This window comes from Triturus cristatus, chromosome 3_1, assembly GCF_964204655.1.
Source record: "Triturus cristatus chromosome 3_1, aTriCri1.1, whole genome shotgun sequence".
Classification (NCBI taxonomy): Eukaryota; Metazoa; Chordata; class Amphibia; order Caudata; family Salamandridae; genus Triturus; species Triturus cristatus.
In genome coordinates, this window is record NC_140583.1 from 817,942,599 (window position 1) to 817,956,826 (window position 14,228).

At 49.3% G+C, this 14,228-nt stretch overlaps 1 protein-coding gene across 1 annotated transcript in view; it reads left to right on the plus strand.

The window, feature by feature from the left end:
* Window positions 1-982: 982 nt before the first annotated feature.
* LOC146861105 (uncharacterized) overlaps window positions 983-14,228 on the plus strand; it is a 97,905-nt gene continuing 84,659 nt past the window's right edge. The window contains exon 1 of the mRNA XM_085645167.1: window positions 983-1,368. The gene's annotated coding sequence lies outside the window, so the exon portion shown is untranslated. The remainder of the gene's footprint in view (window positions 1,369-14,228) is intronic.

The window sequence follows — 14,228 nt, forward strand, 5'->3', positions numbered from 1 at the left end:
ATTCTGATGTACTGCGAATAAACTCATCCTCATAACAAAGACATAGCTGCATTGCGGGAAGAAATACGGTTTAGAGCCTGGACCAAGTACTGCTTCTGGTGGCCAGTGTCCTAACACGGCAGGCTCCTCTTTTTTTTACTTTTTGGCATGCACTCTTTGAGTGGATGTATTTGCAGTCCCTCTCGCCCTCCACCTCTCCCCCCGCTTAAAGTAAAAAAAATACATTAAAAAAAGGTGCTATGACGTGGCTAGCATTGCAATGGGGCAGGACACACATTTCCAGAAGTTGGGTCAGAGCCATCTTTATCGCCAATATGAGAAAAACAAGTGACAAACTGCGCAATTTAAACATATTTGACAAACTGGATATGTTTTTGCAGATTTTACACTTTTCCTAGGCTACTCGCAGTGATCTTTGAAAAACAAAATGAATGCACTGACAACTAAAAAAACGCTTCTATAAATTTGAATCCAATGCACTTAACTTGTTTTGGAAGTTTTTCAAGACAACACCCGTTTTGCCAATTCCCTGATTCCTTCTGTGCGGGACAATTTGCTTGTGAAATAGTTTTAATTGCAAGCCAAGAAAAATGCTCTTGCCTCATTATTGACTGAAGGTACAATTTAGCTTAACCAACTAAATGTCGTAAAATATTCATGGGTGAGGCTGCCCTTATGTACAGGTCTCAAAATGTTAGGCTTAGTGTCAGTGCCTAATTTAAAGCCGGCGGTTGCAGGTGAGTCCGCTTGCACTCGTTTGTAAGGTTCTGGAATCATTTTTCATCATCAGGCTTCATTCCAGAACATGAGAGAGGAAAACACAAAAGGCGGAAAGGAGCAAGATGGAAAAATGATGGCATGCGGGTTTCTTGAATTTCTCTCAGTGTCAACTGACGAAACCGGTGCTTCCCAGTCGCCAGCACTTGTGACGTGTCAGTACGAGTGCCAGTGGGTCCAGGGCGGGAGATCTATCTTTACCAGTACCTGTCGTGTAATTGATATCCACTGCCACCCATCCCGGTGGCTGAATCCTCATTCCAGGCCCAAGCATTCTTTCCCAGGGTGGGACTGGGAGTGCTGACGTCACGGGTGCTAGGCCAGCGACAGAGCGTGTGTAACTGGTACCACCTGTTTGCTCCGGCGTGAGTCCGGAGAGGCCACGCCCCCTTGCCCTTGTTATGGATCCCGGTGAGGTGTTCGCCATTCCTCTCATTGGTCTGTGGCTGGGCGAGGCACACGGGACTGTAGGAGGTAACCAGGGATAGGCACTACTGTCACGGCAGACTGGGTCTATAGCAACTAAGCCCTGGTACCTGAGGGACCCTGCTGCGCCTGGAAGACCTCAAAGAAGCTAATCCCAGCCTCCTGGTAGGTAATGTGCAGTGTTTTAACCCGTTGAAGCTGTGTGCGTTTGATAACTTGGTCGAACTTCGGTTTGGTACTCACTCCCCTGTCCTCCCCAAGACTTGGGTTTGGTAGAAACACACATTGCGTCCCAGCCAGTCCGTTTGGCTTCGGCCACCGACCCTTGCGAGTCTCTGTTGACTCCTGGCCGGCCCCGTCCATCTCCGCCTTGATGCTGTGACAGAGACCCAACTTCTGTGGCTTTGACCCCTTCGTCACTGAGGGAAAGCGCTGCCCCTCGAGGAGCCCACAGTGCCGCGACACACAGCTTCAGAGGCGAAGAGGACAGCAGTGCGCAGGGTCGCAAGTTACCACAGCACCCTACCTGTGTTGTGTTAAACCAAGAAGACATGACGCATTAGTGCAGTGGCGCAGCAAGAGCGCTGTGTGGGCCCTGAAGGCATCAAGGCCCCGGGGGCCCTGAAGGCATCAAGGCCCCAGGCGCCCCTTGTTCGGTTGTAAAAGCCATAATTTGAGTGCTGCGGTCCCTCGCGACCCTCTCGGCGCGGTGCTACTGCACCTGCTGCATTTTCACTACCGATAACTACTCCAAAAATGCATGCCTATTTACTACGTAAGTGATCCCAAAACGCCTGCCCTTTCTATGAACTCACCTCTAGCAACGTTTCTGAAGTTCTGAACCAAAATACTTGTTTCAAGTGTAAATTACCTCAGGTCTGTGCTTAACTTCTTTTACATAAAGCATACGAGGAAACGGTTACTCTTACAATAGTTAGCTCGAGAAAAGGTAGGACTTGTTTTTTCAGTCTTCAATTCACGTCATATCATTTTCAGTAATGGAAAAAGCAAAGGTCCGATCTACGAATCGTTACCCTAAATCACAGCAACCCAAACAACGTACACGTCCATGGCTGCCATGTGGCCCATGTCACGGTTAGCCCCTCCAGACTGCCCTGGGATATTATCAGCAGCATGTTGCTTCTAGGACTCAGATTTTATGTTTTAAAACTGGTAGTATAGACTCGACGTGACGCTCTGCTCGCAAAGGGACTGGATTGGCTGGAAGCGAGAGCCTCAAACTTTACATTTACCATATAGGTATGTCACATGCTCCAATACAGACTGCTTACACTGGAAGCATGTTTTATTTGTGAAGAACGAGAGACCGGGGAAACCGAGAAGGAAGTGAGAACCAGAGAAAGGCATTGTGGGGGAGAAGAGACCTTAAAGAGTGGTGAAGGGAGAGATTACCCTGTACAGAGTAATGCAGCGTGAAAAAGGAGATGCGGTATCACTTTGCATTTTGGGATTTGTAGTTTCACTTTCCTCATTATCATTGTCTGCTAAAAAGCCCAGCATGAAAAAAGTGCTTGTTTGAGAAATTAGGACTGACAGAAGGTGCTTTGCATGGCACGGGTCAATTTGGCCGCTTTGTGAGCTATAGATCATACGTATGTTTACAATCTTGTTTTCTTCAGAAGGCATGGGACGGGCCTGCCTATAGGATGTGCACACTAATTATGCATCCCTCCGAATTCCTCTCTTCGTATGAAGATTAGCTGACCTGATGTCAGCACGAGTGCTGGAAATTGAGCAGGTGGGTGTAATAAGAGGTGATGGCACTGCATCATACTGCGCATAAGTCATCATCCGCCTGTTTGAGCTCTTCAAGACCTCCCCGAGAAATCTGTAAAACGTCTTCCTCCACAGGAGCATCAATGTTGTTATTCTGTTTTGCTGCCTTCGTGCGTGGCTCCAGTGGCGTCACTAGGGTTGGTGTCACCCGCTGCGGGTAACTCATGGTGTCACCCCCTCACGACTTACCGCATGGACCTCCTCCGATCCGAGTCCGCCAGGTTGGGTAAAGGGGAGCGTACCAGGGAAGTTACTAGGCAGCACATCATTAGGACACTAGGGTTCAGCCAGCCAAAAACTAGGCAAAGGAATTTGGCTGGGGAGTAGTAGGTATCCGTGTGTCACTTGACACTCTTTCTCTTGGGACTATTACAGAGGAGAGAGGTGCTGCTGCAGCACACTGCGGGAGGGGGGCTAGGGGAGCCGTAAAGCTTTAGGAGGGATAGTCTGCTAGGCGTGAGGGTAGTGCCTTGTGGCTGTGCATGGGGGGGGGGGGGGGGATCAGGTCGATGCCGGGTTGCACAGGACACTGGCATCCCACTTGGGACGGGAGTCCTTCTTGGGAGTCTTTCAAAAGTTCAGTGCAGTGTCTACGCGAGTGGGGGGCGCGGGCTGTGTGCGTGGTGCCTCCTTGTCAAGCGAGTGAAGAGCCCTAGGCGCTTTCATGGCGGTTCTGAGAGACCTGGGACGTTTTTCCCTGCCTTTGGTCAAGAGCTAAGGAACATGGGTTCCTGACAGTGCAAGGGGGGCCTTGGCGATATCCCCTGCGCATCGGACTCTCTGAAGAAGAGTACTTACTGTAGGACAATTTGCTGGCTGGCAGCCATGGGAGAGAACTCTTCGCCAGCTCGGGGGAAGGAGGGCGGTACCTTCTTCCAGTGCTTGGCTTGTGTTAGCGGTGAAGAAATGAGTACATAAATATACTTTGGTGGCGCCCGAGGAAAAGCGAGTACTCCTGGGAGTGCGAAAATAACATAACAGCGATGATAGGTCGTGTTTAGAAAAACAAATAATTGTAAAGGATAATCGCAAGTCAAAACATGCACATAATGAGGAACCTGAAGATCTTCATAGCAAGAATAAGGCCGTCCAGTTTGATATATGCATATTAATTAGTATAAACGTAATTTTGGACTACCCCTGATATAGTAAATAGACACCAGAGGAACAGACTGAAGATTCAATACAATACACTAGGGATAGGCTATCAATTGCGCTAGCTGCGTGTGTCACTTTTCGCCCAACTGTCCCAGACCCTGCCAAAGTTCTGACCATTTGCCTCCTGGCCTCACAGGACTGCATCCTCCTCCCAGTGTGTCCTTAATATCACCCGCCCCCGATGGAACCTCTGCATATCCCGAATGCGGCCGTCCGATCCACAAGCACCTGAGCAACTACCTGCTGGCTGCCCTCAGCACTCCCCAGCATTGCTCCCTGTATAGCACCTCGTCATCCGATGAATGAACACCCCTCAACCTGCGCCCGAGATGCCCCGCAATGGACATGCCAACCGAGCCCCACGCCTTTACTGCACTGCCGTTGATACCCTCCTGTACCTGTGTGATGCGCCCTCGCTGCCCCTGGGCAAGGCTCCACTGTACCTGCACGTGGGCCGCTGATGACCTCCTCGCACCTTCACCCCTGATGCACCATACCCGGACAATTCCCGAGCTTTTCTCGCCTCCCCCGTCCGCCCCCGGCCTCAAAGCCCTCCTTGAGCACCCATTGCGTCACACCAGGACCAAATGTACCCTCCCGTGGTACTCCGACGAGTTCACCCAATCTGCTCAGGATCACACCACCATGTCGATCTATACCGAGATCCAAACCCAATCCCCCCCCGCTCCAAGTCGGCCGCTCTGAGCACATGGTCCCCCCTCCCCCCCCCATATCTTGCCAGATTAGTGCCGCTGTTGTCTGCCTGTGCCGAGGACCGGAGGCGCACTTAAAACCAATATTGGCGGGGGGGTATTGAACATAAAATAAACTATTAAATGAATAATAATAATTTTGGGGTGGGGGGGGGGCTGCGTCTTTAAGCAATAGGCGGAGTGGGGTGGGGGGGGGGGCTCTTAGAAAAGGTGAAACAGCCAGGCCTCATTAACGTGCAAATGGTATCTTAAATACCTGAGAAGTGCTCTGTTGCGGCTGTGTGTGTGTGTCCCAGCCCGGTGTTGACATACACGATGGAGGGTGGGGGGGTGGGGCTGAAGCCCTGGAGTACAATGGGTGTTGCGCGTGAGCAGTGACTCCTGCTACCAAACTATTAGCGCCAACCACTAACTCTGGAGACACGCCCCTTGCAGCGCCTGGCTTTGCTTTCCTCCACCCGATGCGAGGTAATACCCTTTGAATTCATGGCATGGCCCACTTCCAACTGAGCATCCCTGCCCCCCCCCCTCCTCTTCACGAGCGCCATTCCTTGCACCTAAGTGCGGGAAATAAATTACAGACCCAAGCCTTCCCGGGTGCACCCCGCCCCTACCCTTCCAAAACTTGTACCCAGATGCCCCCAACCCCCTCTGTATGCCCCTCCTCGTCCCTCTGCCGCACTTCATCCCTCACATGTAACACACGCTAACTGTGGCCTGATGGGTTCGAAACTCCACCCTGCCATCTGCCAGCACTTGTGCGCACCATTGAACCGCTAACTTCGCCCCCGTCAACAGCGAACCCATAGTGCCTCACCTCGTAGTCCACCTCACTGTGCCTATTCCAATCCCACTGTTCCCACCCAAGTCTGGGCCTGTGGCAAGCACCACCACTCTCGCCCTGCGGCCCTCCACTACTCCTGGGTGTGCGCTTCCCCGGATGACCCACCCCCAACGCAGGGGACAGAGCCACACCCCGTGCGCGCGTCGCAAGGCTCACCAGGTGGCAAGCCGTGTGTGGAGCAACACGGTCACCCCTGGTCCTCGGTCCTCTCAGCGCCACTACTTTCCCCCTTATCCCGCAAGGATGGAAGCCCCAGTAAATCCCGACCAGGGCTCGAACCGCCAAATCGGGCCTCCGACAAACAAGCCATCATCTAGTGCCTGCAACTCCTTCACTGCTGCCGATTTTGGAATGGGAGAGTGAAGTTTGAACTTTGAAATGGTGAGAACAACCGCCCTTACCTTTTCTTTAGACTCCACTGTGGTGGTGGCTGGGCCCTTAGGGGTTCTGCAAATCGCCCAGCAGCACTCCCCCTGCCGAGACTGTCTGTCTCCACTCAGTCAGTTTAAGCGCGTGGTGGTGGCGCGCGTCAGAGGAGCACAGCGCGGGGGCTGGCCCAGGGCCGTCATTGGTAGCACTGTAAGATTGACGGCCCTGGGACCCACAAACTGGGTACGCCGCCGCCGTGCATCGCACCATCATCACCACATTAGTAGTAGGTGGTGCGTGCGTGGCATGCACTGCAGTGCAGTATTTGTTGTAAGCAGGTGTGCTTGCAGAGGCGAGGCTGCAGAGCTGTGTTACACAGCGTAACCAGATTGGTGTCACCTGGTGCGGTACGCACCCCCCTAGTGACGCCACTGCGTGGCTCCATATACCGAAAGAGCAATTTGTTGACAGCGCTGTCGCAGCGGCAATCAAGGGTTTTTAAACTCCTTTTAAGAGAAGCAGATGTCGCACAGCGAGAATCTGCAACTGCTGAAGAGCGGGGTGGTGGGGAGGCCACCGCCCCCAAAACTCGTGCCGCCTGGGGCGGACCGAACCACCCTTGCTACCTACGCCACGGCCCGTTTCCAGAACGAACAAGCATTGGCATAGCCAATAGGTCTCGCTTTTGGAACCTTATACGTTTCTAGCCATGCAACAGTTAACGTTGTTGCAGTAAGGATATTGTGCTGCATAACTAAATACTTGTATTTACTTGGACAGAATTGCTTTGTAATACATGTAATAAATTGTCTCCCAGAGTGTCACAAATAAGGAACTTTATATCACTCATACACACACTAGAAACATAAATCTTACACATAACCATTCTAAAAACGTGTCCGGTATGCCAATTGCATGCGCAAGTAGTTCATGTAGTGTTTGTTTTTAGACTGTATTATGGGATATGCAGTGCGTTTTGACAAATTATAAAACCAGGAATACAAGTCCTTCAAGGAGAGGATGTGGCCTAACAGCCAGAACTGCTAACTTTGGAGCAGGGAAATGAGGTTCGAGTCTCTGCGTCATGGCTCAACATTGTGTTATTCTGAGCAAATCACTTAATCTCATTGTGCGTAAAAAAACACAAAAATGAACGTGTCCTTCTGTAATGAAAGCTGGTGCTCATGTAAAGCGTTCCACTACTACCTTCGGGTCGAGTTTGTGCTATATAAAACTAGGGGGGTGGGGGGAGTTGCAGAATCCACATGAAAAATCCCTGGAGCACATGAGCCACTATGTATGCGACATATGTTCGGCGTGTTTGTGTTGCATCTGTGATGAATGCGCCGTACCTGTCACGTGTCTGAGAAGTATGCACACATACTACCCATGCCAAACTCACTAATAAAGTTTGAAGTTCTCGAACGTAAGAGTACCTTACCTTAAATTCTTATAGAAGCACAATATACGATCGCTTCTGTCTCTAACCAATTTCAATATCTGAACGCTGAGAAGGTAAAATAATAATGCTGGTTTAAAAGTACGTTCTAGGAGGCTGACCTTCTAAGTAAATCTTGCGATTGGTTAGAAAAAACACATAACCCGCCAGATAAAGCAGGCTCACCAATCCTCAATGCAGTTGATCCTGCACCGGAAGAGACTGCTCGTTTGCTCTGGAAAACAGATGCGCACAGGCTGGCGTTTTCAGTTTTTTGTTGTGGCTTTGCACGTTGTGTGATCTGAGGACTGGAAGCGTAGTCTAGAGCCGTATGTGCTGAAATGTTTTTTTTTTTTTTTTGGGAAAGCCGGTGAGCTTGTGTTCTTACGGTCGGCAGCAGCAATGGTAGCAGAAGAGCGTGGATTAGATTTAGAGCAGGGACAGCGGGAGGGCTGCATGAGGTGCCAGTGTTGTGTAATCCGTTTCTCTTCACTTTAGGGGGGGAGAGAGAGAGAGAGAGAGAGAGAGAGAGAAAGTGAGAGAGAGAGAGAGTGAGAGAGAGAGAGAGAGAGAGACACACAGACAGAACACAAATCTTAAACAAGCATGCGCCTCGCGCGTAAAGTAAAAAAATCAAGCTGTGAGACACGCTCTGTGGTGGGGGAGGGGCATTGAAGTGAGGCGCGCGCTTGGCCGAGTGAGAGGAAAGCGATATGGCGCAGCTGTGCACGTCGTGCACGCTTGTGCTCGTAACAGCAAGCTGGTGGCCGGCAAAAGCCTGTGGATAGCACTTTTAAAACCCAGCTACTAAATGTCTCGCTAGAGCAGCGCATGCACTGGCTCAGGCGAGACCTAAAAACGCCTACCACAGCAGTGCCTAATTTGTGTCAAAACTAGTGCCGGGGTCCGTGTGAGGGTGCAGCATGCACCATCCATTGACAGCGCTGCCAGTGACTGCACCAACACAACTATTACACTCCAATGTGTGGCAATTCAGATTATTCCAGTCCCCCAAAGTTATAAGAATGGCTTGGGAGCGGTATTAGTTATCTTAAAGGTGTATTCAATTAACAAACAACTGTTGTTGTGCTAGTCTCTAAATTAAATAAACAGCGCCACCACGTGGCAGACATTATAAGAGCCGGAGTGGACCATGTAGTGCCTATGCTGAGCACCAGAAATCACCAGCAAAAATTAAGCACTGCCCGAGCGGGCGGCGTGCATGATGGAGGAATGGAACCTAACCACAGAACCGCTGGTATTGCAAGGCGGTCAAACAGATTAAAGCACAAATTGGAAGAAACGCTCACTTTAACGCCCGCGCGCACAATCTAAAAACCCGAACCCGTTTCACATGAAACAAAATAGGAGGAAAGGAAGGTGAGGTATTTTGTCAGAAGTGTTAGTGAAAGTAGAAAGAGGACTATTTAGTTTAATTAAATCTCGTGAATGGGACCTGTGAGTGGAGACAAGTCCCTTAATATAATAAGGACTGGGATGAGGGGGACGGATGATGTTTAATGTGACTGATAAGCAGAATATACAGGTTGGGGACAATCTGAGTGCAAGAGACAGACAGAAGGCAAGAAAAAACATTAGTGGTAGGAGGCACACACAGACTGACAGACAAGCTGGAGGCAACTAAAGTGTAAGAACAAGGCAGGCAAGCAGAGAGAAAATGACAGCTAGGAGGCACATACAGTGCTTAATTTGAGCCTGTCTTTTCAGGTGCTCAGCACTCGCACTTTGTCAATACCTGGGCTTGTAGCAGTCTGCTACATGATGGCGCTGTTAAAAATGATTGTTGACTGCCGCCTTAGCCATTCTAATAGCTTTGGGGGCCTAGAGTAGGCTTAATTGTCACAGTTGTAGGAGTGTAATGGTAGTTGTGTTGGTACTGCCATTGGCGGCCCTGGCAGGAGCAATGGGTGGTGCAAGCTGCAGTGGCCTCCTGATGATAGCCCTGGCACTTTTGTTTGACAAATTAAGCACTGGTCACAGAGAATCAGTGAGACGTGATTCGGGCACGCAGAATGAAAGGGACGGACCGGAAACATCTCCAGGAAAGAGAACCTACTAAAACCAAGAAAGAGTAAGGAGGCAACCTAAATGAGAGCGGTCTAAGATGAGAAGATGCAGGGCCAGCACTCAAAGCAGCGGAGAAGGCTGCTGCATTTGGTAGCCGGTGTGTTCGATTGGCACGTGAGAGAAAGTAAGGGGACATCTAGCAAGAAGCACTTGCAGAGCTCTCAAACTTCTTAATTCCATGATGGAGTAGCTGATCAAGTCCATGTTTTCCTTTGCATTCTGCTACTTGTCCTGACTTTATAAAGGGATACACAAGACTGAAAGTCCCAGATATAATGAAAAATAATGGATGGAGTTGTACTCCCACGTGGACCTAGAGAACTTCAGAGCTCTGAAGCAAAACGGTCAGAGCCTGCAATCTTCTTGATTCCATTTATAGGCAAGTGATTCAGGGTTTTGTCATTGCATTATACATGTAGTTTGAAAATAGACAGGCCAGATTGGAAGTTACCCTTATCACATAGCACCAATTGACGTTGAAGGAGTTTAGGATTTCAAGGATTAGGCAAGGTTTCATAACTGCTAAGTGGCTTCCTAGCTTGCACCACTTACACCCAGTTCTGGCAACATCGCTATCAATGCTGGTGCTACCAGTCCATACTGTTAAGAGAGAAAAGCAAAACTACATGTAACATATTGCAAAGTGTCCATGGCTATAAATGTGTCCCTTGATGATTGCATCCTAGGTGGCATATAGCTTCTTGGCAGCTATTCGGTGGCTATCATCACCAGGACACTCAGAATTTTCTCTTGGTGGTCTCAATCTTTGACTACTTTTGAGCTTTAGTGGATAGTTTGGGGGTATTACAGGACAGACAGGAGAATTTTTGTTGACATCTGTGAATGACAGATCCCAGAGTCCCTGGGCGAGGAATAGAGAGCTGGTCTCATTGTGAGGTCATGGCTGCAATGTGGTCCAGTGGCGGCTGGTACAGAATAGGGATGGTGCGACGGGGCGAGGAGGTGATAGGAAAAAAAAAAACACCTCCTTCCTCTCCATAGGTGATGCTTGCACCCTGCGACTCAGAGGATTAGGACACCTTGAGGTCGTATTCATTAAAACCTTGTTTATTTGTTTATTTTCACATCTTTCTTATATTAGATGTGTGGGCACGTTTCACTATTGGAAGTGTACTAACCTAATGCAGTAGCATAATTTCGAAGAAATAAGGTCCTGAAGAAAGCCGGGGGCAATATTCCCTGTTGGCTGAAACATGTCGACCCATATTTAGCAGCAACTAGTTGGTACTGCTTATAACTTTGATACACTTTTTTTTTTTTTAATCTAGGTTTGTGGAGTGAATTGAATTACATCGTACTCTCTACACAACCTCTTTTAGACTTCACTGTCCTTCTTGCACTGCACGTTTACTTTGTTTGGATGCCACAGTTTTTCCCGTGTCTTGTTTGTTTTATACTCATCAGCCCGAGTGAGCAATAGAGCTTCTAACTAGCGAGGCAGTCTCTATGATCAAGAGACATACCTCTGCCGAAGTTGGATACCAGATGATAGTGAGAGCAGAGATACTCTCTTGATCGTATCTATCTACCCCAGTGAATGAGGAAGGTTGATGGTAATCCACGCTCTTCTCTAAAGACGTCCGTGTCTGATTGGCTTTATACACCTACTTCCTTCTTCTTTATCTTTTGTGCTGTCTGTTATCAGACCCCCAATTCTCTTGTGTGTGTGTGTGTGTAGTCTAGTTATGGGGATTAGAATGTGGGCAGGTCTTTAAATATTCTTCCCTCAGACCCTTTCTCTAAGTAGTATTTTTGGTATTACAGGACAGACAGGAGAACTTTTGTTGACATCTGTGAATGACAGATCCCAGAGTCCCTGGGCGAGGAATAGAGATGGTCTCATTGTGAGGTCATGGCTGCAATGTGGTCCAGTGGCGGCTGGTACAGAATAGGGATGGTAAGACGGGGCGAGGAGGTGATGGGAATAAAAAAACACCTCCTTCCTCTGCATGGCTGCAGTCTCTCATCTGTGAAGCAAGAAGCACACTGGCTCCCCATAGCCAATCACAATGCTACTGTCACCAGCATGACCGCAGTGTCGTGATAGGTCTGAGTGCAGTGGTTCGGCGCTCAGACTTGGACTGGGAGCCTGTTCATGTTCTACACCATGGCTGTGCAGTGCATGCTGAGTGCGCATGACTGTTTCGCTGGCCCAAGATGGCCGGCTGGCCAAACCGTTATGCGCACTGTAGTGCATCAACCACTCCTCCCCCTGCTGGGTGAGACAACAGCCATGCCCCGCCCCACTCCAAAACTGGTTTAATCACTGAAAAATAAAATGATAATAACTTATCATTTTATTTTGTACATTTTTCCACTGCTGAAAAGCAGTGGGGCGACACTCCTCCGCGTTAGTGGAGGACCCGCCCCTGTGTGGTCACATGTTACATAAGGCACTTCAGCCGGTCTTAGCATTGGGTGATGAGGTTCAGAAAAAACTATGTGTTGAGGGTTAGATAGCTGTCGGCCAAAGTTAGGCACCTGGCCAGTGTTTGAGGGCTAGCTAGTTGATCTATGTGTAAGGACTAGATAGCCTCTGTGTGAGGTTTAGGTGCTCTGTGAGTGAGTGTAAGCTTGCCTTCTGCGTGAAGGTGTGACACTGGCGTAGCTAGGGGGGGGCGAGGGGGGCGGTCCGCCCCAGGCGGCACAATTTAGGGGGTGCCCGCGCGGCACTGATCGCCCGTTGCGGCCGCCTTTATAATTTATTTGGGTACACTGTGTCCCCAAATAAATTATAACGGCGGCCGCGGCCCAGTTTGAAAGTGTGCGCTGAGCGCACTTAGCACTCACCAGCCTGCCTCCAGGGCCGTCAATCACTCTTGTAGCGCGAGCGCTACCAATGACGGCCCTGGGCAACATAAAAAAAACATGAATTTAATTTGGCCAGCCCTGCCCTCGCGATGAGAACGACGTAGGACGTAGCAGTGATGCGTCACGCGCTTCACGCTACGCGCTCTCGCGCTCATTCTGGCCTGGGGCGGCATCAAGAGCTTTCTTTTCTATTCGCAAACAAAACACATCTGCTTCTGCTAATGAGCCTGCCTGCCTCTACTCACTGAAAACAAGGCTTGCCTCTCAGCACGGGGGCTGTCACTCACGCTGCCTATCGAGTGGAGTTACAGGCAATGCATGTTTCTGTTGGCTCAGACGACAGATCCAATATTACTGCGCTGATGTAGTTTCCACATCATCTTGCTGCTGCAATTCAAGGTAAATGAGCCACTTTCTCAGTTAAATTGCATAGCGTCCTTACCTAACAGGGAAAAACTGCACCTGTGAAACATGGCCTGACACTGCTCCAGCTTTCTTATAGCTACTTACGATCTCATTGTGCGCTCTAGATATTTTTTTTGTCCTCAGCCAGAATAATGAGCAATAAAATAAAGATTCATAAATATACTAAGCTGCCAGTAGTTTGATTAATGTGTGGGCGCTGGGAGAGAGCCTAGAATAGACTTGAGAAAGGGATCAGGAAGGAGGACAGTGGCTTAAGGAAACATCATATCTGAGAGTATGGTTTTTTTAATCTGGTTCTTTCAGTAAAAAGAAATACAAATGTTTTGCAGGACCAATCATTTTGTGCATGAATGCTGGTAGAATTAGGAGCTTTATAGATAACACAGGTCTTCCAGAGGGAGGGAGACAGGGAATAGTTGATTGTAGGTTGAGCAGTTAACCAGGGAGAATGACAATGAGGGTATTCAGGCACAGAAGAGCAGGGCAGAGCTGGGGCCTAGGTGAAGAGCCATGGCTTCACAGTGGATGAAGCTCTAATATGTAGGGTCAGGTCATTTCAGTCTTTCGGAGTGAGGTAGGAGAAGGCACAACTGCTGGCTCTTGTTCTGAGTTTTCAGGGTATCAGTGCAAGCAGGAGTTTGGCTGTGTCTGGTTGGTGTGTGGAAGTTGATGCGTCCAGTGAGGAAGGTAGTGCCAAGGGTGTGCAGGGCTTTGTATGTGTGTAAGAGAAATTTGAAGAATGAATGTTTGCGGATGGGAGTCAGTGTTGGGTGATGTGAGTGAGGGAAGGGACCCTGAGTGTGAGTCTTGCTTCTGTGTTTATGGCATGAAGTCTTCTGGTCAGTTGGGCGGTGATGCCGCCATTTCTGTAATCCAGTTTTCAGGTGATGAAGGCCAGGGTGACTGTTCTGCATGTGTTGACCAGGAGGCATTTGAAGTTTTCCTTGAAAATTTTAAGGGTGTAGAAGCAGGAGGCAGAAACTGCATTGACTTGGCAGGTCATTGTGAGTTGCTTGTCCTCCACTATTCAACAGTTCTTGGCTGGGGTGTCAGACCGGGTGTGAATCTGAGATGTGCTGTCCACTTGGTGAAGTTCCACAGTAAGGTATCTCTGCTGAAGAGTACCACATCTGTTTTATCTGTGTTGAGTTTTAGACAGTTGATCTTCAACCCCATGGTGTTTTTGGACATGCAGGAGGAGATGTTGGTCTGGGTGCTCAGTGAGAGGATAAGTTGGATGTTGCTGGTGTATGAAATTATGTTGATTCTGTGAATTTGGATGGTGTTTGCGGGTGGGACCCTGTAGGTGCTGAAGGGTGTGGGGCTGAGAGATGATCCCTGGGGTATTCCGCAGATGAGG